Source organism: Siphateles boraxobius, unplaced genomic scaffold (genome assembly GCF_051911475.1).
Source record: "Siphateles boraxobius isolate OS27281-9 unplaced genomic scaffold, OSU_SipBor_1 39, whole genome shotgun sequence".
NCBI classification, from domain to species: domain Eukaryota; kingdom Metazoa; phylum Chordata; class Actinopteri; order Cypriniformes; family Leuciscidae; genus Siphateles; species Siphateles boraxobius.
In genome coordinates, this window is record NW_027509019.1 from 310,001 (window position 1) to 332,500 (window position 22,500).

Genomic DNA, 22,500 nt, shown 5'->3' on the forward strand with positions numbered 1-22,500 from the left:
TTGGCCACCTGGACTGAGCAGTTCCAGCTCTACCTCGTAAGCTTGAGAGAGAGGGACCGACCGCTATCGGGTCCGGGAGGGGCTCCACTGGAATCAAAAGAAAGCGAACCCGTGGCAACCAACATATCTCTGGTAAGAGACGTCTAAAATATTTTCTTTTGGGGAAAAGTATTTTGTTTCGGGTATGAAATGTGAGTGAACCATATTGGCTGAGGGCTGTTTCTGTGGTACGTAATCTGAGATTAATTGAGATCTATATATAGATCAAGAGGTTTCAAACAGATACGAGAGGAAATTATCTGAGATTAATTGAGGTCTGTAACAGATCAAGAGATTTCAAACAGATAGGTAACCTGAAAATGAGTTGTTCCACGACGGAGCAAATTGTTTTTAGGTACTGAGGCTAATTAGGGGGAACCAGAACAGTTTTTGGTAAACCTTAATTAGGAGGGCACTAATAGTGCAACCCGACCGATTTGGGTTAAAAGAAAAAATCGGGTCTGTTGGGGATGCCAAACAGATCAGGAAAACGCGCGTTGAAGAGAAATCCACAGAGAACAGAGAAGCAGCCAATATGGGGAAGTCTCAAGGTAAGCATGCAAATTTTGATACACCGGTTTTTCTATCAAATGAGAAAATTATGGGGGAAAATTTATGTTTTAGATATTGAAAAAACTGAGAAAATACCATGATTTCCCCAGGGAGGGAACACTGAGCACGTAGAGAAAAGAAAGAATTAGCATGTAGAACAGAGGATGCAGAAGGAACTGGCATGTAGAGAAAAGAAAGAATTAGCATGTAGAACAGAGGATGCAGAAGGAACTGGCATGTAGGGAAAGATGGAAGAAATATAGTAGAAAACTATATGTGATGAAAATAAAATGTCTGACAGAATTTATGGAAGTCAAATTAACTGTTTAAATGGTATGAAAAATGAGTTTCAGAATAAAAATAAGGCATTGAGTATGATTAACGGGGATTAATGTGATATAAAGATAAGGAATGTTTCATTAAGCAAAATGGGGAAAAGTTCTATATTTTAATGGTAACATAATGATTGAAATTAGGTTTAGTTTTAGTTTGATAACCATTGTGTTTTGAACCTAGGGTCCAGCTATGCTGGGGGTACAGAAACAGGGTTTGCTTATTCACCTCGGTTTCCGGATGTTATATAAAAGTACTTGTTCTGTAATTAGGGTTGTTGATGATAATACCAAATTAGTAAAATGTAAAGACAACTTTGACAAAAAATTCTGGAAATCAATAATGTATAATGGTGGATATTTGTTGATATTAAGTCATTGAAGCAAAAGATATTGTCTGTTTTATAAATGAAATTATGGGTCAGGATAATTTCCTTGGACAAGTATGACTAAAGTTAAACGAAAACTTTGTGAAAACAACTTAGAATATTTTGAGCATTTCGATGCAGCTTATTAAAATTAATGTGCGGCCAATGATAATGATGAAGATTATGATTTGGCTATTGTGATTAAATCCGCCACTGGTGGACTGTAAAAGTATACAGAGAACTGCTTAATCAGTGGCTCTGTTTACATTCCTGAATGGGACACACACTGCTTCAAGGGTGTGCAGTAAGTTGGAGCCGTTTGCAAGCTCACAGTGATCAAACTATAGTCAAGGACAGGTGTCTGATGCTGTAGTTGAGGCTGACACATGAACCCACTAGATGACAGAGAGTGTCTTGATTGTGGTCAGCAGGACAATTTAACACGTAACTGTAAATGCCCACCGAGAAGGTGTAAAAAAACAAAGTGTAATATAGTGACACATTTCTGGTAATAATGTGGGTTTGAAAGTAGATCAGTGTTTATATAACGATATTAAAGTTTTCGTCTGAGAAAGAGTAAGAGATAAAAACAAGGTCAAGAGATTGAAGTATTAAAGTGAATCCTTTTAAAGAAAATATCTATAATAGTAATTTTTAAAAGTGAATTGATGAATACAGGTTGATGTAAAATTAATGACTCCAACAAATGTGAGTAGCAAAATATATCAAAGTAACTAACAGGATGATTGTGTTGTAATTAAACATTTAAAAAAGGATTTTAGAGTATATAGAGAGACTAATCTCACAGATGATTTACAATAACTGCAAAAGTATCACAAGCAGAGAGTGCTTGCCTCGTCAAAAAGTAAATCCTAATTGAGATTGAGAAATGTGAAACGTTATTGAGAACTAGAATAATTATTTTTATGTAAGAACAAATAAGCAGAAGTAGTAGGCTACCGAATTAACAGTTGCTAAATGTAAAATGTGTTGAAAGGCATCTGATTAAACAAACAGCTTGAAAAGTTGACCATGAAAGAGCTAGAAGCTGATGTTTTGCTTTCAAAAGATAAGTCTGCTATTGGCTGTAATGAAACAGTTCGCTTATCTAAATCTGATGTGTGCTGTGGCTGAAAGTGCCAGTGCGACAGAGACTCAATCTGAGTGGAAATTTGTAATGTCTAGATTCCCTGACGTGGGCAAAAGACAACTGTAAAACTATGTTTATTTGAAAACACATGTAATTTCTGGCAAAGATGCCTTAAGCTGGGCTAGAGTTAAAATATGGTAGATAAAGTCTGATGTTAAAAGTTTTATGAAAATGCAGTGTACCTCAGAGTCTCTCTCTGATTCAATGTCAGCTAAAAGCTGTTATCTGAGCCTGTGTCATAAGTAAAGCACAGTGTTTAAGTTGAAAATCATAGACATGGAGAGGTTAAAAGAAATCATTGCCGTTCAGAGGGCAATTTGTATTTGTAAATGGATTTAAGTAAAACTGAATGACTTTAAAGAAGTCTTTAAAATAATAATACAGACCTTAAACGATAGAGGTGACATTTTGATTAGCGTATTTTAGGACCAGTAACAACTTTGTCTCATTTAGTCTCCACCATTCAGGACCGATGGCTCCGGCTACAGATGAAGTACACTGAATGTACGGCTGTGATCTAAATTCACTGAGTATAGTCTAAGTAGCTAGGTTGCTGCTTTTAAGATAGTTAATGGATTTAAGTGATTAAATACTGTTGTTATTAACCTGTCTCCCTGTGAACACTATTAGGCAATCGGAATGGCTCTGGTGACTCTTGAACGTGCCTTTCCTAAGCTCCAGAAAACAGCTGAGTTCTGTTGAAGAAAACTGATTGTATTGGGAAAGAGCGGTCACCAGTGTGTACGAGTGGCTACTCAATGATGGGATGATCTTCCTGGCCAGGGGACAGCCCAACGCAGGGGGTCACGAAACATTGGGCAACTCCGGATGGAGGTTGTAATTTGTGAGAAAGGTATGAGAGTTGAGCGCTGATTACTGGAGGCCACCGGGGTCAGCAGAGCATTGAGAGGTGAGATGGGCTGTGAGGTTAAAATTAACTTTACGGCAGTCTGACCCAGAAATGTGAGTTCCTCTATACCACTCACCAGAAACCGCATTGATTGTATGGCTTGTTTTTCATTGTGACAAGTGTCTGCAACTATGCCAGGGGACGACACCCTGAAGAGAAGAAAATTAAAGATAAATGATTAGCGGGAGTGGACTTTCAAAAGCCAGCTGATTCCATGAGGTGATTGCCATTATTTGCTGCGGAGACAGTAACAAAACTTAATTATATGAGGGACATGATGTTGGTTGCCATATGGGCAAGTAAAATGTATAGAAGAGTTAATTTTGAGCTAATATGTTTATAACATAGTTTTAACTCCTGAAGGTCGTTAGGCATGGTGGTGGCTAAAGATGAAGACAGGCTTTTGTAGATTTGAGAAAAGTCTGGATAATAAAGCTGAATGGTAAAAGGTTAATGTAATACATTTAATATTACATTTTGTCTAAATTACAGTCTTAGGAGGCTGTTGAAAAGATTATTTGTTTATAGTGAGAGAGGCTGCTTGAGTGGAGGAAGGGATGGTAACTGTGTCTGTCTTTTTGTTATCGGCCTGCTAAAGAACAAAATAGTGATAATGAACCAAAACAACCCAGCTGACTTTTCTAGGAAATTGATCATGAACAGACATGCTTTGTAACTGGTTAAGAGACCATGTAAAATTAGGTAAAAGCTACAGTAAAATGTGAAGTTTAAAATCTTAATTAAAATTTAAATCTTTTTAGAGATGATATAATGAAAAGCGAACATTAAAAATGAACAGTTAAAATATGTGTCTAATATGAGTGTGTGTGATGGTGACTGCACTCTATGTCTTGTATGTGTTAGTTTGGGGTACGAATACTGTGTCTGAATAGTGTGTATATTGTGTCATTAACCTCTGGAATGAGGGTTTTATCATTACAGATGGGTTAAGGCAAATGACAAGTTTTAAGGAAGCTAATAGTTTTGAGTCAATCTGATGACAAGATGATGCAGAAAATGGGACGAGCTTTAAATGGATTAGTTATCCAGCTCTGTCTGCTACTGGTAATTATGAATCAATCTATGGATTAAAAGCATTTATGTAAATTGGATTTGTGAAGTTGTAGAGAGATGTCCATCATGGGTTGAGATAAACTAAAATGTTATAGATTTGCAGGCAATAACAAAGTGACATATTGGCTAAGTCAATATCAAATTATCCAGAGAGTCCTACACATTTATGAATATTGTGAACAAAAGGGGGAAAATGTTGTTTGACTGACATTGACCAAGTCTGTACAGCACGACCTGACCTGACAGAAACAATTGAAACAGAATTTTCAGAAACAATGTTTGTAGATGACGGGATTAAGAGACCAAACAACAGGCCTGAAAAGCAGGATACACTGTAAGACTGAGGGCCGTTGCCCTCCAAATTCTCTGATAAGAAGATGTGTTTGTGGCTTTAAGTCATATTTTTGTTTCAGAGGCAGAGAAAGATGTCTGGAGGAATTTTGGCTTTGGGACAACGTTTGGGTTAGTGTTGATGGCAAACTTTATCCAAACACCATTATGTTAGATTGATGCACGAGATGATTCATGCATCAAAAGGGGGGATGGTAACAATTTTGATAACAATTGACAAAATTTGGTTTATTAAGGGACGGTATATGTTGGGAGTACAAGGGGCTTAATAGGGTAAAAGCCTGGCAAGAAGCCATTCTTCTCCCTAACAAAATTGCTGTCTGTAAGTGTGCCGCACACGCTGATAACAAAATTGCAGGACTGTTTCAACAGGAGACGCCAGGGCAGATGCAGCAGCGAAGGCCGTGGCAGCACAGCAGACAAAAGAAACTACGTGTACTTTACTATCTGAAAATAACCTCGACATTTGTTTTTCTTTACAGAGCATGCAGACTTTTGATGCAGGGCAGAATGTGCCCAATAAAATAATGGTTATGGATGAATTTGACTAACTATCCTGGCCTAGATTGTTATTGTGGCAGAAAGAAACAAGGCCACACCTGCGCAGCGCATAACTTAAGATTTTCCTTTTGCAGAATGTCAGGAAGGATTGCAGAAAACAGAACTAATTCTGTTCCAAATGTATAAATATTGTGTTGTGGACATGAGCAAAGTGGGTTGAGTGTTTTTCAGGGTAAAAGGACCCCGAGTGCTATTAAGTGAGCAAGAAATTATCCGGAGATAATGTTTCAGGTTGTTGATTCCACAGATCACACCAAAGGGGACGAGCGGCAAGACAAGCGGTCACTAACAAAACTTAAGGTCTCCATTCACAGGTGAAAGCAGGCAAGAAATGGTTCACTCCAGTAGGGGTACATCGTGATCTAAGGGGCAAATCTGGTAATGATCAGAAAACGGTTGGAGAGTGGGACACCTGGGTCCAAGTCTCTCACCTTAGACTACACAGACAGGCCTCAACAATCAAATATGAGGACAACGTGAGGGGTCAAAGGCTTGTGCTAGTAACAGCCTCCCTCACCGGCGAGGGAAAGACTACGGCAACGACTCGCAAAGAGTCACCCTGGTGAAGACGGAATGTCCATGGGGCAAACGAGATGAACAACACACCCGGAGGAAGATGCACGAACTAATGGTTTGAGTTTAGCAAAAGAATCTGTTTTTGTGATGATTTTGATGATTTTATTTGATTGAATCAAAATAGGGCTTAGATCAAATGATTTGATTGGTTAAGGATTCATTAGAAAATATTTCAGGTAAATTATAGGGATTATTATTGAAGAAACTTGATTAGGCTTTCCATTAAGGGTAAGAAAGGCCGATCATGGGAGAATATGTATGGTAATAAGCTAAAAGATGGTCCGTAATGGAAATATTAGAGTTAATTTTGAACAACTACATTGGTTAAAAGAATGGATAAAAAATATAAAACCTTTTCAGGATAGATTTTATTAAATATGGTGTTAAAAGTTAAGAAAATATGGTTAGGAAAATGGAGGCGATGTATGGAAATGGGCGTGGACTGATGGTAAATGGATACGATTGGTTAATCTTTGGGGGGTTGGGGGTACTGTACTACCAATTTCAGCGACAGGATTATCAATATTGTTATGTTTACCATGCATTATAATGTGTCTCCAGCTCAGTACAGAGACTGGTTAAAGCTGGGAGTCTGTTCAATTGGATGAACAAAATATGATGATGCAAGTAGTGGGAGCTACTGTGACATGTGTTAAATTGTATGGTTTCCTTTTCTTTTTCTTTCTTTCTATGAATGTTTTTGATATGAACAGAAGGTTAAAAGCTGTGGTTATCCGCTATGTGATGACGTACAAGGAGAGGGGTCGAAATGAGGGATTTTATTCTACTTTTATTTCTTTGTATTTCTTAGCCTGTTGAAATGCCATGTGGGTTTCAAGATTTGTAATGGTAACCAGAGATGAAGAGTATAAGTGATGATATGACTTAAAATTTGATCTATTATTTTTATTATTATGATTGGGTAATCTGAATGATAAAAAGGGGGAATTGTTGTGGAAATTTTAATATTCATTGATCCCAAACAGGTATCATAAGAGAAAGAAAAGAACTTTTCTTTTTATTAATTTGACTCTGAGTGTCTCTTACGCAGTGATGATGTTTAACAGAATTTTTGCCACAACAGTAGCATGTACAATAAATGACAAGAATCTGGAAAACAACTAATGCAATATCTCTGGTTTACCATGGAATCATGCGTAGATTTGCTACCAAGCTTGGAGGCTTGCAAATATTAATGTTAACAGCAAGTGTTTGCTAACTTAATGCAAAATAATATTGCTGATATCTACATTTAGATTTTGGTTAAACCTTATGGTACCAATCCCATGCATGACATATCTCAATTTTATTAAAGTAAAATAACAACTGGAAAATATAAGGTAGCATGCACAATAAATGACTAGAAGCTGGAAAACATGACTTATGCAATAAGGCTGGTTTATCATGGAAACAAATAGATTTTGTTTTACCATTCATGTATGTTCATGTTAGCTGTGCTATCAGACATACAAGCTATAGTTACATCTGCTGGGTGACATGGAAGCTGTATTTAGGGTCACATCTCTCTCTCTCTTTAAAGATCTGTGCTATATAATATGTATGATCAAGTGGCAAACAGCAACGAGGCTTTTGTTGACCACTTGGACAAAATCTGTTTCTGTTTTTTTTTTTTTTTGTTCACTGACATAATTTATGTCATCATTGTTGTCATTGTCACAAGTAGAGGGATTTGCAAAGAAAAAAAGAACATTTTCTGGGATAAGGAAGATTTGATGGATGATCATTTTGATACAAATGACAGCTACACACAATATGATTATATATATATATATATATATATATGATATGTGTGTGTATATTGGGGGGGGCGCCAAAATTGTTGCTGCATACCCCTCTAACACTGGGTAGTTGCGCCCCTGTTTGTAGCAAATAGCAAGCCCGCGGCACTCTAGGTAACAGCCAGCGAGTGTACTGACACCTAGCGATTAGAAAATATACACGCACCATATTCTCTCTGAAGCAAGATTCTTCCGAAATAAATAGGAGCGTTTCGTTTTCAATCTTTTCTCTAAGGGTTCGAACCTGAGAGCTTGTGCTTTCAAAGAAGGTCCCAGTTTCAATTCACTCGAACATCCAGAGCACATCAAGGGCACGCGCCGTGCACAAAAAGAGAAGTCTGAAGGACGGGGTGAGGAGAGGTGGTGACATGGAGCTCAATTTCAATGGCACCCAGAAAATCTTGCCGTGACCCGGATTCGAACCTGGGTTGCTGCGGCCACAACGCAGAGTACTAACCACTATACGATCACGGCGAGCTACCAGTCTACCTGACGTGTCCTTGAATACAAAGGGGCCTTGTCATCTTTAGCTTGCAGACAAAACTGTTTCTTACCGACATAACTCTTTTCAAGGGTAATCCTGTAACAGTGACTCTGGAGAAGAAGTCACTGAAAAGAAAAGGATTCTGTTTTTCCTTTTATAAAGTTTAAGCTAGGCCTCCAGAAGTTTACACACTAAAGCAGGCTCATGCTGTCAACGTAGTCGGCAGGATTCGAAACTGCGCGGGGAGACCCCAATGGATTTCTAGTCCATCGCCTTAACCACTCGGCCACGATTACAAGCTGGCTGAAAGGGGCATGTCGTTTGTGGATTGGTGCCTTGCAGCGTCGCTGCCGGAGGCCAGTGTAGATCAGCAAGAACTCAACAACAAAACGTACCGCTCCACAAAAAGACGCTCGTTCGCCCGAACAGGGACTTGAACCCTGGACCCTCAGAATAAAAGTCTGATGCTCTACCGACTGAGCTATCCGGGCTCTTGCTCGAGAAGTGTGCGTGCTGTATCGGAACGCACAGCAAAATGAATCGTATTGGCGCAGAAAAAAGAGTGTCCTCCAATGCTTTGCGTTTCCTTCTTCGAAGATTCAGAATGGCCGTCAAAACGTCTGCTATGTCAAAATATATTTGCAAATTAGTGGGAATGCAGCCTATTAGACTGATGATAATAGTAATTAAAGGAAAATAATGCTAGGAAAAAGAACAAAAACTCACTGCTACTTGTCTGGAAAGCCTCTTCACACGCTTCAATGCTGTTGACTTGCCGCGCTCTTATCGTTATTGTAAACTTGTGTCAAAGGCGCAGTTGTTCGTAGCAAATAGCAAGCCCGCGGCACTCTAGGTAACAGCCAGCGAGTGTACTGACACCTAGCGATTAGAAAATATACACGCACCATATTCTCTCTGAAGCAAGATTCTTCCCACATAAATAGGAGCATTTCGTTTTCAGTCTTTTCTCTAAGGGTTCGAACCTGAAAGCTCGTGCTTTCAAAGAAGGTCCCAGTTTCAATTCACTCGAACATCCAGAGCACATCAAGGGCACGCGCCGTGCACAAAAAGAGTAGTCTGAAGGACGGGGTGAGGACAGGTGGCGACATGGAGCTCAATTTCAATGGCACCCAGAAAATCTGGGGCAAGAAGGAAAAAAAACGCCAAAGAGGGGGGGAAAGAAGGGGGAAAAGGCGCCAAAGTCATGGGTTCGAGTCCCAGGGAAAGCAAGAACTGATAATGTAAAATGTGTTCCTTGAAATGCTATTTAAGTTGCTTTGGATAAAAGTGTCTGTCAAATGTGTGAATGTACGTGTAAAAATGTAAAAAATTAAAAATAAATGATAGAAAAGTCAATATTTAGACCTATTTTACACATTTAGACGCATTTTAGACCTATTTTACCCAATTAAAAAACAATTTGCAAGAATAAAATGTACAACATACTTTGCACAAACATAGTTTATTCCAAAAGCTCGAATGTAACGCACGTTATATGTAATAAAAAAATAAAAAAATATATACAAGTACAAATATATGTAAATACGATTATTTATTATACAATCACTACCACAAAGTCTCAAATCCAACATTTACAATAGAAGGAATATATATATATATATATATATATATATATATATATATATATATATATATATATATATAATTAAAATGGTTTCATATATAATAAACACTACCACAAATTTGGTTTCATAATAATAATATATACATTACATATAATAATAATAATAATATATACACATTCACAAATAAAAGCTCAAATCTATATAACTTTATAATAAATACAAATTTAAATAGCTACATGTAATGATAATAAAAACGTAGTACAATTACAAATAGTTTGATAAATGAATAATAATATATATATAATTAGTATTTTTGGTAGTTTTATAATAATAATAATATTAATAATAATTAGCCATTTAGATACACATACACACTCACACAATTGCAATGGCTAGATATAATAATAGTAATAATATAACTTCAACAAATAGTTTAATAAAAATGTAGAAAAAATTGTTATATATAAAATATATATACATAAACATATTTTTAAGAGCTTTCCTTCAAATGTACTTAATGCACTAACGTAAAATTTAAAGTTTTATAAAATTATATAAAATTTTCTAAAATTAAAATTATCACAATTATAAAAAATAAAAAATTAAATATAATTGTGAATGAAAGACAAAATAAATCCTAAAGAGACTCTTTCCACTCTGCAATGGTCTGGCCAGCTGCTGGACAGTACCACTTTCCTCTAACCTGGGAATGGCCAGTGAGTTTACTTTTTGATTGGCCACATATTTTACACTCATAATGGTAATGTTCCTTTGTGTGACGCTTCTTTGGTGGCTCCCCTCTTGCCACACGCTCTTGATCCTCAAGTGCTGCCTTGTGCTGTCTCCATGCACGCTGTCGGTTCTGAGGAGGTGGTGGAACTGATGGCTGTTGGCCTGGTGGAAAAGACGACCAACCCTGAGAGTGCGATGGTGGAACCGATGGCTGTTGGCACAGCTGAAGAGAAGACCAACCCTGAGAGTGCGATGGTGGAACCGATGGCTGTTGGCACGGCTGAAGAGAAGACCAACCCTGAGAGTGCGATGGTGGAACCGATGGCTGTTGGCACGGCTGAAGAGAAGACCAACCCTGAGAGTGCGATGGTGGAACCGATGGCTGTTGGCCTGGTGGAAAAGACGACCAACCCTGAGAGTGCGATGGTGGAACTGATGGCGGTTGGCCTGGTGGAAAAGACGACCAACCCTGAGAGTGCGATGGTGGAACCGATGGCTGTTGGCACGGCTGAAGAGAAGACCAACCCTGAGAGTGCGATGGTGGAACCGATGGCTGTTGGCCTGGTGGAAAAGACGACCAACCCTGAGAGTGCGATGGTGGAACTGATGGCGGTTGGCCTGGTGGAAAAGACGACCAACCCTGAGAGTGCGATGGTGGAACTGATGGCGGTTGGCCTGGTGGAAAAGACGACCAACCCTGAGAGTGCGATGGTGGAACTGATGGCGGTTGGCCTGGTGGAAAAGACGACCAACCCTGAGAGTGCGATGGTGGAAAAGACAAATCAGAATTCCCAGGCCAGACATGCCACCCAGGAAAGTGCTGGGCCCCAGGCCAGTCTGTGCCAGATGGAGATGTGTCTACAAGCCCAGTGTCTGTGTGCGTAATAGAAGACACTGCAGTTCCAGTTCGTGCACATTTACGTTGGCGTATAACTGCCTCACCCTCCCGATTTTCAGGCTCCTGGAACTCAATGGCAACATGTCCATGTTCAACAGGTGCAGATGGGAGTTCTCTAGGCTTTGGCAGTGGCTCCTTTGCCAAACCAACAGGCTGGGGAAGCTCCACTCCTTGTAGCAAGGTGTCCCGGTCAGTTCTTTTCTGTCTGTCGAGAAGCCTGGGAAAGAATAACAGACATTTTTAGCTTTACCCACAGTACATTTACAAAACATCTCTACTGATTTGTTTTTATAAACTATGTACACTAAACTATTCAAAAACTATCCATCACTTGGATACTTCAGCATTAAAGGAACACGCCGACTTTTTGGGACTTTAGCTTATTCACCGTATCTCCGAAGCACTGCTACTTCTGTGGAGTGATTTACTCCAACTCTGAGCAAACTCTCTGCTCCTCACCAGTTCTCAGGTGCTGCGAGTAAATCACTCCGTCCAAGTAGCAGTGCTTAACCTTCTGAGAATATACTTCCCAGTATGTATATGGTTAGAAGAAGCCTGCGTCTCATATGGCCTTGTTATTTGTACACACTGTTGCTATACAAATCACAACATGTAAATAGGAAAATGTTGATGTTATTTTGTCACTTATTGGGAGCAGTATGCTAGATGGAGCCATTTACCTCCAGTATTTGTGCTAAGCTAGGCCAGCGGTGGGGGCGTCGGAAAGAGTTACAGCACGCACGGAGATTAGAAGGGTATGTATGGACTTATCTGACTCTGGGGGATACGGTGAATAAGCTAAAGTCCCAAAAAGTCAGCGTGTTCCTTTAACATTCAGCAATATTATCAATTTGACTATACTGACATTATTGGACAATAACTAAACTGATAACATTACAGCTGATTTATAGCCGAATTGACCTCATTTCGTAATTGATGAACTTCGCACTTTGTGAACATTATCAGAGAAAAACAGACTGTGGAATGTCTCAACTGACAAATCAGAATCAAGCATTTCAGAAAGCTGTGTAATAAGCAATAACGTATTCTAAACCGTAACATTCTGAATTTCTGAAAAGCTTTTGTGAAACAATGTATGCATTTATTACCAAATTTTTTAAATCCTTTTTTTGGCAGACATATAAAAGGTTGCAAGTTTCAAAATGAGACGGTGTCTGAAAACAATGTATACATTTAATGTATGTTATATACAAATACATGTGGAATAGAGAATAGTTCAAAAGATTTATTATTTCAGAAGTGCAGTCGTTCATCATAGGAATAGATTTCATATTACTGAAGTGAATTTAGGAAGCTGAAATCCAACTCACCATGAAGACACTGTGGTGTTGTTTATAGTAACTAGCACCAAGTTGGTCTGGTCTAGTAGCTCTCTGCAGTCTTCAAGCAGCTGCTTGATGTGGCTATAAATCATCACAATTGCCTGAGGAATGGGAAAGGTTTTGCCCTTGTTATCTTTAGGCCTATTTCTGGCTTCCCTGAATTCCTTCAGAAGCTTGAGTGCAACACATTCTGAAACCCTGTTGGCATCAGGTCTCTGGGCAGCCTGACCATGAGTCATGAACAGTCTGTGAATAAAAAGATGCATGATTGTATTATGTATGATTAGTATTCTATGGTTCATTATAGCTTTGTAAACATATAGACTGATTATGTTCTGGAATTGTATGGCAATGAGAGATAGACTTTATGATCTATCCTGGATCTCATCAAAACAGTTTTTTTAAAGTATTTTTAACCTTTGAAAGGAATTAAATTATACAGGGAGCATTCAACAAGACTCAAATTTAACACCGGTGCACTACAATTTAACTCACCTCTCAGCTGCTTGCTGACCAGGGGCTGAGCCACTACGCTTCCGAGAAGCTCTCCAAGGACCTTCCAAGGTCTTTTTCTTGCACGCAAATACGAATACAACCGCAAGATCTCTGCTATCTCGTTAGTTGATAAACCAGTGATCGTGCGGTTGAGACTGACGAGATAGCCTGCCAGGTTATCCACTGCCTCCCATCCAGGAACACCCCTTGAATCACATCTACTGTCCTAGAAATGGAAACAAAAACAGAATCCTGGATTAGGAAATTATTTTGATACTTTGATAAACCATTCACAAATTACAAGCATCAGGTATTAGAAACTTTACCGGAGCTGGTGTGCTGGGCCCAGCACAGGAAATGTCTTCAATGTCAGGACTGTAAGAGCCACCACTTGGCACACTGGTTTCCTAGATTTTTTAAAAACATTTTAAAGAGAAGAATAAACTTCAGTTACAAAATTGACTGTTCAAATTGACTATTATTAATCTTTTAATTAAATGAACGTTTAATCATGAAGCAACTCATTCATTGCTCCTAAAAACATTAACATTCCTATGTAATTTTAATTCAAAACGATCAAGAAAATTGACATTACCAGAGGTGAGATCAATGAATCACCATGACTGCTGGAACTTGCAAGGGTGTGTGTGCCCAAATTGAGGTCTGCCGCATCACATATTGTGACATCCAGACACTCATCCTCCTGAACTTCAACCTCCATCTCTGGCAAGGCGATTTCATGTTGCTCCAGTGGAGAAAGCAGGTCTCCTCTGTCAGACTGTGCCAGCAAGTACTCCACAGCTATACGCTCATCTGCCATAAAGATTCAATAAACATTTTGTAATAAGAGCTATATATCAGGCTAAAGCAGTAGGCTACAGTGCATGTGATGAATGTAGTGTTGCTAATGAAAAATCTATTTTGCGATTAACATGAAAAATGTAAAAGCAAAAATCACAAAAGAAAAACTAAAACAAATACACTTCAACTTCACAAACTGACATATCTTATAACTAGGAACAAGCACCTTTACAGCAATGATCAGTCATGAAAACGATGGTCTGATTGGTTAGCGTTCAGGCAGCATGCAAAGCCTTTTAAAACACACAGTGATGCCTGGAATCACTATCGTAATAGTGTGTACAATGGTGAATCTTACCAGTGGGTTTCCCAGGAGGTTTGAATTCTGGCAGGAGTGCACATCCAAGGACTCTGTTGCTGAGGACATTCATGTGGGACATTAAACGTACATCATACATTTTAGTAAGTGATGTACCACTCATGTCCACAGCTTGATGAGCTCGGTTGATGTTCCACCTAGATGCACCCTCAAGCATGTACATCTGCGTATGTAGTGCATTACATCTCCAACCTGAAAGACAATGTTTCACATGATTAAAATACTATTATATAACCCCCCACTCAGAACCACCAGGCCTAAGAAAAAGGTTTGTTTCCAATTTGGTGCCTTTAATTTTCGAAGTCAGCAACTTCAGTATTGTGACAACACTATTTAAATATATGCATAATATTGTTTTATAATTTCAATTTACCTGGAATAAAAGTGCACTGGTGGCGATGGAAGCTTTCCAGAGAGGAGGACCCTCTGCCACACCTCAGTACATCCAGAACCTTGTCACCCTTCTGTAAACCGGAGCCCAGTTTTGTGTACAACTGAACACCGGGTGGATCTTGGATGCAAGGTAAGTGTTTCTGCTGTACCTCCCACACACGTGTCATGCTCTCTGGATTGATGAGGCGCAAACCAGTGGTGTCGGTCAGTTCCCACATGGAGTCCAGCAGTCCTTGTATCAAGACACGAGTTTCTTCAACTCCGCGTGTCCTCCTCCTGCAGTGCTTGGCCAGCTCACTGGAGGTGATGCTTGACAGGATTTGGGCCTCTGTTGAAATATGACCCCCATGTTTTTTTAAAAGCATGGTCTTTTTCGCCTCTTTAAGACGAGAGATGTCATCCTTGTCCCATTCAAATATACAGCTGGACAACTTGGAGCAGAAAGTGCCATACAGTGGATGGTGCTCCGTTGTAAGGCCAGCAGTAAACCGCCGCATGAAGTGGAACACATCAAGTCGCACTGTGATATTCCATGGTCGGAACCAGGTAAGAACTGGAGTCACGCCTACACCAATGAGAAACAAGGAGTGATTGTTTTCTCAGATTTACATTTGCATCATTAAAGAAATATAATAATGCTGTTTTACATAAGCTTTTGTCTACTTGATTGCAAACACTGAACAGGGTTCTCATAGTAAATTGCTACTGTAAATAGAAATTAAGAATTTTAGAACCATTGTAAATAGATCTAAAAAAATATAAATTTCTATAGTAAATAGTTCTAAAAATTCTCTTTATGAGTGTTCTTAAAGAATATGAACAAACACCTAGAAAAACCATGTACAGGAATGAAATTTAGTTTTTAGTAATTTAGAAACATGCCTGAAATGGTTGCTAATATGAATTAGAAATACAAACACATTCATATTAGGTAAAGACTTAATGTAACAAACCTGTCTCGCTGCAGCAGTCCCGGTCAACGTAAATCACAGCTGGCTCTGGCTCCCCAGCATCCTTGTATCGCTTTACGATGCCCTGACACAAGTCATCTATGCCAGCTCCCTCACCAGTGGTTAGGACACAGTTCAGGACTTGGCCAAACTCATTGCCAACATTGGTCATCCATGTAGCAGTGTCCGCAATGCCACCAGCAAGCTTTTTAGTTATCTATATAAATACACAAACATTACAATCAGGTAAAAATCTCTGAACATCAAGTTGAAATTAACATGCATTTGCCTCTTTTTATATACATTTACCTTCTTGGTAGAATCAAGCTTCAGGATGCTACCATATGTTGATGTTATGACACCCTTTAGCTCATCAATGTGACTCAGGATCTCGTTGGCATGAACCGTCTCAAACCACTGTGCCAGAGGTAGGGGGCAAAAAGGCGGTGGCTGCTGATATACCACTTCAGCCTGTGTCAGGGCACATTTCTTTTTGTGAAATTCACAGTCTGTCAGATAGTTAATGGTACGTCTTGCCCACTCCTCGCTGTGAACTTCTTCAAGCGCCTGCTGCAAGAAACTGGAGCTGTTCCCAGCAGTTCTAGGCTTCAACAAAGTCACACACTTCCTGTCAAGTGCAAGGTGAGTGGTAAGAACAGCGGGGAATTTGTTTCTGTGGGAGGGATCTAGTTGTTTGAGGATCTCCGAACTCCAAGGGCAGACAGGAATCTTACACTTACTGCAGCGAGGGTAGTCTACTCCAATTAAATAATATCTCGAGTCAATATCAATGACTTCCCTCACTTTTGTGTAGATTCCTGAATGGTGCATCTTCCTATTGCACTGTGTGCACTTCAGAGGAATACCCCACATTCTCATTGGGGCCCACAGAAACATACGCTGTCTAAAGTAGGTGTTAGGATCAGGAGGTGAAGTTGTAGGCTTGCTGGGACTTGGTGGATGAAACCAGTTTTGAGAAAACTGCTGCTTAAGTCGTCCTGTGGCGTCATATAGACACTGCGCGATCCACTTCTGGTCTGCTGGCTTAATAACTCGACAGAACTGTTTGGGGAGAAAACTCACCCAATTCACTACTGGAGGCCTCAGGTTAATTTCCAGGGATGGTGTTTGAGGTGCAGTTTGTGGAACGCCTTGCTGCTCTTCAATGTATGCGGGTGATTCAGTAAATGATGTTGTTGGAGAAGATGTTGGTGGATCCACAGATTCTGTCCCTGCAAGACTGGTACAAGGATGATTAGTTTCAATGTGGTGAAGAAGTCCAACCGCACCCCAGACTTTTGCACCACACTGGTCACAACATTCTTGGACATGGTAATCTGACAGATGTTCGGAGAAACAGTCCACATCAATGTCTTCACCACAAAGACCACACTTTATTGAAGAACTGCTCTCTGGGACTGATCTTGAGCCTGCACTGCTCTCTGGGACTGATCTTGAGCCTGCACTGCTCTCTGGGACTGCTCTTGAGCCTGCACTGCTCTCTGGGACTGATCTTGAGCCTGCACTGCTCTCTGGGACTGATCTTGAGCCTGCACTGCTCTCTGGGGCTGGTTTTGCGCCTGCACTGCTCAGTGGTCTTGCCTGAGCACCTGCACTGCTCCATGAGGCTGGTCTTGCCTGAGCACCTGCACTGCTCCATGAGGCTGGTCTTGCCTGCGCACCTGCACTGCTCCATGAGGCTGGTCTTGCCTGCGCACCTGCACTGCTCCATGAGGCTGGTCTTGCCTGCGCACCTGCACTGCTCCATGAGGCAGGTTTTGCACCTGCACTGCTCTGTGGTCCTCCTTGCATGCCTGCACTGCTCTGTGGTCCTCCTTGCATGCCTGCACTGCTCTGTGGTCCTGCTTGCATGCCTGCACTGCTCTGTGGTCCTGCTTGCATGCCTGCACTGCTCTGTGGTCCTGCTTGCATGCCTGCACTGCTCTGTGGTCCTGCTTGCATGCCTAACACTGTCTGCTCTGCTGACTGTAAAAAAAGCATTAGTGTTTTCCCTAGGATTAGTGTTTTCCCTAGGTCTCAAAATCTGCAAATTATCAAAATCAAAACTTTGCTGAAAAACATGTTGTACACAATTACTACATGCAAACTGTCGTCTGATTCATAGGTTGTTGTTCTTTAAGGAAAGTAATACACCTTTAAGTAGAATTGTAAAAACACCCACCTTCAGGTCTTTGTGCAGGCATCTTTTTACTGCGAGTTAAATTGACATTTATATGCATTTTATTCAAGTAACCTGTTATACCATTATAAAGACCTCACTGATTTACATTAAAAGCTAAGAAATTAATCTAGTGTACTGACAGCATTTGCACTAAATTGCACAGCTTTGCTCAGTTTGTGCGCATTATATATATATATATATATATATATATATATATATATATATATATATATATATATATATATATATACACACACACCTTTTTCTGACTATTATTTCATGTCAGGCTTTACAGCTCAAATAATGAACATTTTTCTCTTATTAAAAAATGTTTTTAAATTAGTAATGATCACCAGCATAGGTAAAATAATCACATTCATTACATACCTTATGATAACCACATTTGCAAGTGATTATTTTCCCAAATATATCATATGCACAGGTCTGTTTGTGTAATGGACAGTTATTAATTCTTTCCAAGGCATGCTTCCACTTCTTCGCCCCTGGCTTCTTGCCTGTTGAGAAGTGGTACTTCCCTTGGGCATACTTGCACATGATGTCATGCCAGTATGAGTCTGGTTTACCAGTCTTAGTCATGTCTATAAATATGAAACAACAGGGTAAATACCAGACAACTTGAGAATAACTTCACAGAGATACAAATGAAATGAAATTTAAAGAAAAGGCTTAGGGGAAAACATTTAAGACAAATTTTATGTAGAAGAGGGATTTTACACATGGATGGTTGTCAAATTACGTATGTTTGTTAATTTAACCATGTTAAAAGACAATTTTTAAACTATGGTAAATAGAATGAATGATTACGTTGCACTAAATTCAAATTGGTGCAATGAGGGGTGCAGTGAGAGGTGCAGTGTGCAGTGAGAGGTGAGGTGCAGTGAGAGGTGAGATGCAGTGAGGGGTGCAGTGAGTGGTGCAGTGAGAGGTGCAGTGAGAGGTGCAGTGAGAGGTGAGATGCAGTGAGGGGTGCAGTGAGAGGTGCAGTGAGAGGTGCAGTGAGAGGTGCAGTGAGAGGTGCAGTGAGAGGTGGGGTGCAGTGAGTGGTGCAGTGAGAGGTGCAGTGAGAGGTGCAGTGAGAGGTGAGGTGCAGTGAGAGGTGAGGTGCAGTGAGAGGTGAGGTGCAGTGAGAGGTGAGGTGCAGTGAGAGGTGAGGTGCAGTGAGAGGTGAGGTGCAGTGAGAGGTGAGATGCAGTGAGAGGTGAGATGCAGTGAGGGGTGCAGTGAGGGGTGCAGTGTTTAGTGAGAGGTGAGATGCAGTGAGAGGTGAGATGCAGTGAGGGGTGCAGTGAGGGGTGCAGTGAGGGGTGCAGTGAGAGGTGAGATGCAGTGAGAGGTGCGATGCAGTGAGAGGTGCAGTGAGGGGTGCAGTGTGCAGTGAGAGGTGAGATGCAGTGAGAGGTGAGATGCAGTGAAGGGTGCAGTGAGAGGTGCAGTGAGGGGTGCAGTGAGAGATGAGAGGTGAAGTGAGAGGAGCAGGGCCAGGGAGAAGAGAAGGCCCAAGGAGAGGGCAAGGTAAAGGTGTAAGAATGTGTGGTGGTGGCATTCCAAGGGCTGCAAGAACAGTAGTCAGTGATGAAATCCGTGCCACTATCATTGACCATGTAATCAACCACGGTCTTTCACTACGAGAGGCTGGAAAAAAGTAAAGTTACTGTACATGTGGACATACAATTCCCAACCAAGAAATGTAGTGTAAAAACGGTGGACTGCATGTTTTGCATGTTTTTCAAACTGAAACACTAAAGTCTATGAAGTTTTTGTAATGTCAACAATAGCCAGTATTTTGAAACTGGGTGTACTTTGATTGACTGCATGTACCTTGTGACGTGAAAACAAGTGTTATTCTTTGACAGAATAATTTCATTCTGAGTCTGAGTCAGATTTTCAGTGTTTTGGTAAAGTTAGTGTATGCAGAGAAAGATGTGTTCTATTTTGAAATGAAGAGTGTGTTTTTCAAAATGTGTTTTTGAGAAGAAAATCATCCATTTGGCCAATTGTGTTTTGTGGGTGTGAGTCTGTTTTAAGAGTTTAGAAAAATTATCTGAAGTATGGGTAAGCGCTTGTTAGCGATTGAAAAAAAAAAACTAATAAATTGAAAACAGTAAAAAGCAACAGAGAGTAAAAATAAAGCAGTTCATTATGTAATAATTATAACATAATTAGTTTCTAAAGTTATTAGGCTTTTTATTACGGTTTTATTTGTACACTCTATGGTTAATACAAAACAAGTCACCACTCTGTATTTTAACATTAATCATCATAGGAATTATTATCCTCATTTATAGTCTATATACTGTTATCTTAAACCAGTCCGGCTAAGCTTTTGCAGTATGAAGGCCGCGATTTATATCACTATATCAAAACATGGCCTCTGAACTCTATATAAGTGTTAAAACAACGAATTACAAATAAAGATAGCTGAATTAAACGTGTGCAACCTAAACCGAGTTTGAACTGTAATGTCCAACGAATAGATAATTTTTCTCTTTCACGTTAAAATGTTAATTAAACTGTACTTGCCTGCATCAAAACACAAAACCGTCTCAGGTAGTGATGGGGTGAATGACGAGTCCTTTTCGCGCCGTCGCTCTTTATGACGGTGGTCACGAGACTATGTTTCGGCCAATGACTGTTTTGGCCCGTCCAGCCAATGGCTGTTTTGCCCCGCTGTTCGGAACTGTTAGGACCCGCTGTTCGGAACTGTTAGGACGTAATTTAGGATTGTTAGGACCTGTGTTAGGAATTGTTAGGACTTATTTAAATTGTGTTAGGAATTGTTAGGACTTATTTAGATTGTGTTAGGACTTGTGTTAGGACTTGTAACAAATGGTTAGGAATAGTTAGGCTGTCCATTCGCCGGAGGGTACGGCCACGACTACAAGCTGGCTGAAAGGGGCACGTCGTTTGTGGATTGGTGCCTTGCAGCGTCGCTGCCCGAGGCCAGTGTAGATCAGCAAGAACTCAACAACAAAACGTACCGCTCCACAAAAAGACGCCCGTTCGCCCGAACAGGGACTTGAACCCTGGACCCTCAGATTAAAAGTCTGATGCTCTACCGACTGAGCTATCCAGGTTCTTGCTCGAGAAGTGTGCGTGCTGTGTCGGAATGCACAGCAAAATGAATCGTATTGGCGCAGAAAAAAGAGTGTCCTCCAATGCAAATTAGTGGGAATGCAGCCTATTAGACTGATGATAATAGTAATTAAAGGAAAATAATGCTAGGAAAAAGAACAAAAACTCACTGCTACTTGTCTGGAAAGCCTCTTCACACGCTTCAATTGTGTTGACTTGCCGAGCTCTTATCGTTATTGTAAACTTGTGTCAAAGGCGCAGTTGTTCGTAGCAAATAGCAAGCCCGTGGCACTCTAGGTAACAGCCAGCGAGTTAACTGACACCTAGCGATTAGAAAATATACACGCACCATATTCTCTCTGAAGCAAGATTCTTCCCACATAAATAGGAGCATTTCGTTTTCAGTCTTTTCTCTAAGGGTTCGAACCTGAAAGCTCGTGCTTTCAAAGAAGGTCCCAGTTTCAATTCACTCGAACATCCAGAGCACATCAAGGGCACGCGCCGTGCACAAAAAGAGTAGTCTGAAGGACGGGGTGGGGACAGGTGGCGACATGGAGCTCAATTTCAATGGCACCCAGAAAATCTTGCCGTGACCCGGATTCGAACCGGGGTTGCTGCGGCCACAACGCAGAGTACTAACCACTATACGATCACGGCGAGCTACCAGTCTACCTGACGTGTCCTTGAATACAAAGGGGCCTTGTCATCTTTAGCTTGCAGACAAAACTGTTTCTTACCAACATAACTCTTTTCAAGGGTAATCCTGTAACAGTGACTCTGGAGAAGAAGTCACTGAAAAGAAAAGGATTCTGTTTTTCCTTTTATAAAGTTTAAGCTAGGCCTCCAGAAGGTTACAAACTAAAGCAGGCGCATGCTGTCAACGTAGTCGGTAGGATTCGAACCTGCGCGGGGAGACACCAATGGATTTCTAGTCCATCGCCTTAACCACTCGGCCACGACTACAAGCTGGCTGAAAGGGGCACGTCGTTTGTGGATTGCTGCCTTGCAGCGTCGCTGCCCGAGGCCAGTGTAGATCAGCAAGAACTCAACAACAAAACGTACCGCTCCACAAAAAGAGGCCCGTTCACCCGAACAGGGACTTGAACTCTGGACCCTCAGATTAAAAGTCTGATGCTCTACCGACTGAGCTATCCGGGCTCTTGCTCGAGAAGCGTGCGTGCTGCGTGGGAACGCACAGCAAAATGAATCGTATTGGCGCAGAAAAAAGAGTGTCCTCCAATGCTTTGCGTTTCCTTCTTCGAAGATTCAGAATGGCCGTCAAAACATCTGCTATGTCAAAATATATTTGCTATTTAGTGGGAATGCAGCCTAGTAGACTGATGATAATAGTAATTAAAGGAAAATAATGCTAGGAAAAAGAACAAATACTCACTGCTACTTGTCTGGAAAGCCTCTTCACACGCTTCAATGCTGTTGACTTGCCGTGCTCCT

At 40.5% G+C, this 22,500-nt stretch overlaps 5 non-coding genes across 5 annotated transcripts; all 5 read right to left on the reverse strand.

The window, feature by feature from the left end:
* Nucleotides 1-8,410: 8,410 nt before the first annotated feature.
* On the reverse strand, nt 8,411-8,492 carry trnas-aga (transfer RNA serine (anticodon AGA)). The gene has a single exon. It is a non-coding gene; the product is annotated as a tRNA-Ser (tRNA).
* Nucleotides 8,493-8,614: 122 nt separating this feature from the next.
* Nucleotides 8,615-8,687, reverse strand: trnak-uuu (transfer RNA lysine (anticodon UUU)). The gene has a single exon. It is a non-coding gene; the product is annotated as a tRNA-Lys (tRNA).
* A 12,290-nt stretch (nt 8,688-20,977) lies between these two features.
* On the reverse strand, nt 20,978-21,050 carry trnak-uuu (transfer RNA lysine (anticodon UUU)). Its single transcript has one exon. It is a non-coding gene; the product is annotated as a tRNA-Lys (tRNA).
* Nucleotides 21,051-21,633: 583 nt separating this feature from the next.
* On the reverse strand, nt 21,634-21,705 carry trnah-gug (transfer RNA histidin (anticodon GUG)). The gene has a single exon. It is a non-coding gene; the product is annotated as a tRNA-His (tRNA).
* A 224-nt stretch (nt 21,706-21,929) lies between these two features.
* trnas-aga (transfer RNA serine (anticodon AGA)) lies at nt 21,930-22,011 on the reverse strand. Its single transcript has one exon. It is a non-coding gene; the product is annotated as a tRNA-Ser (tRNA).
* Nucleotides 22,012-22,500: the final 489 nt, after the last annotated feature.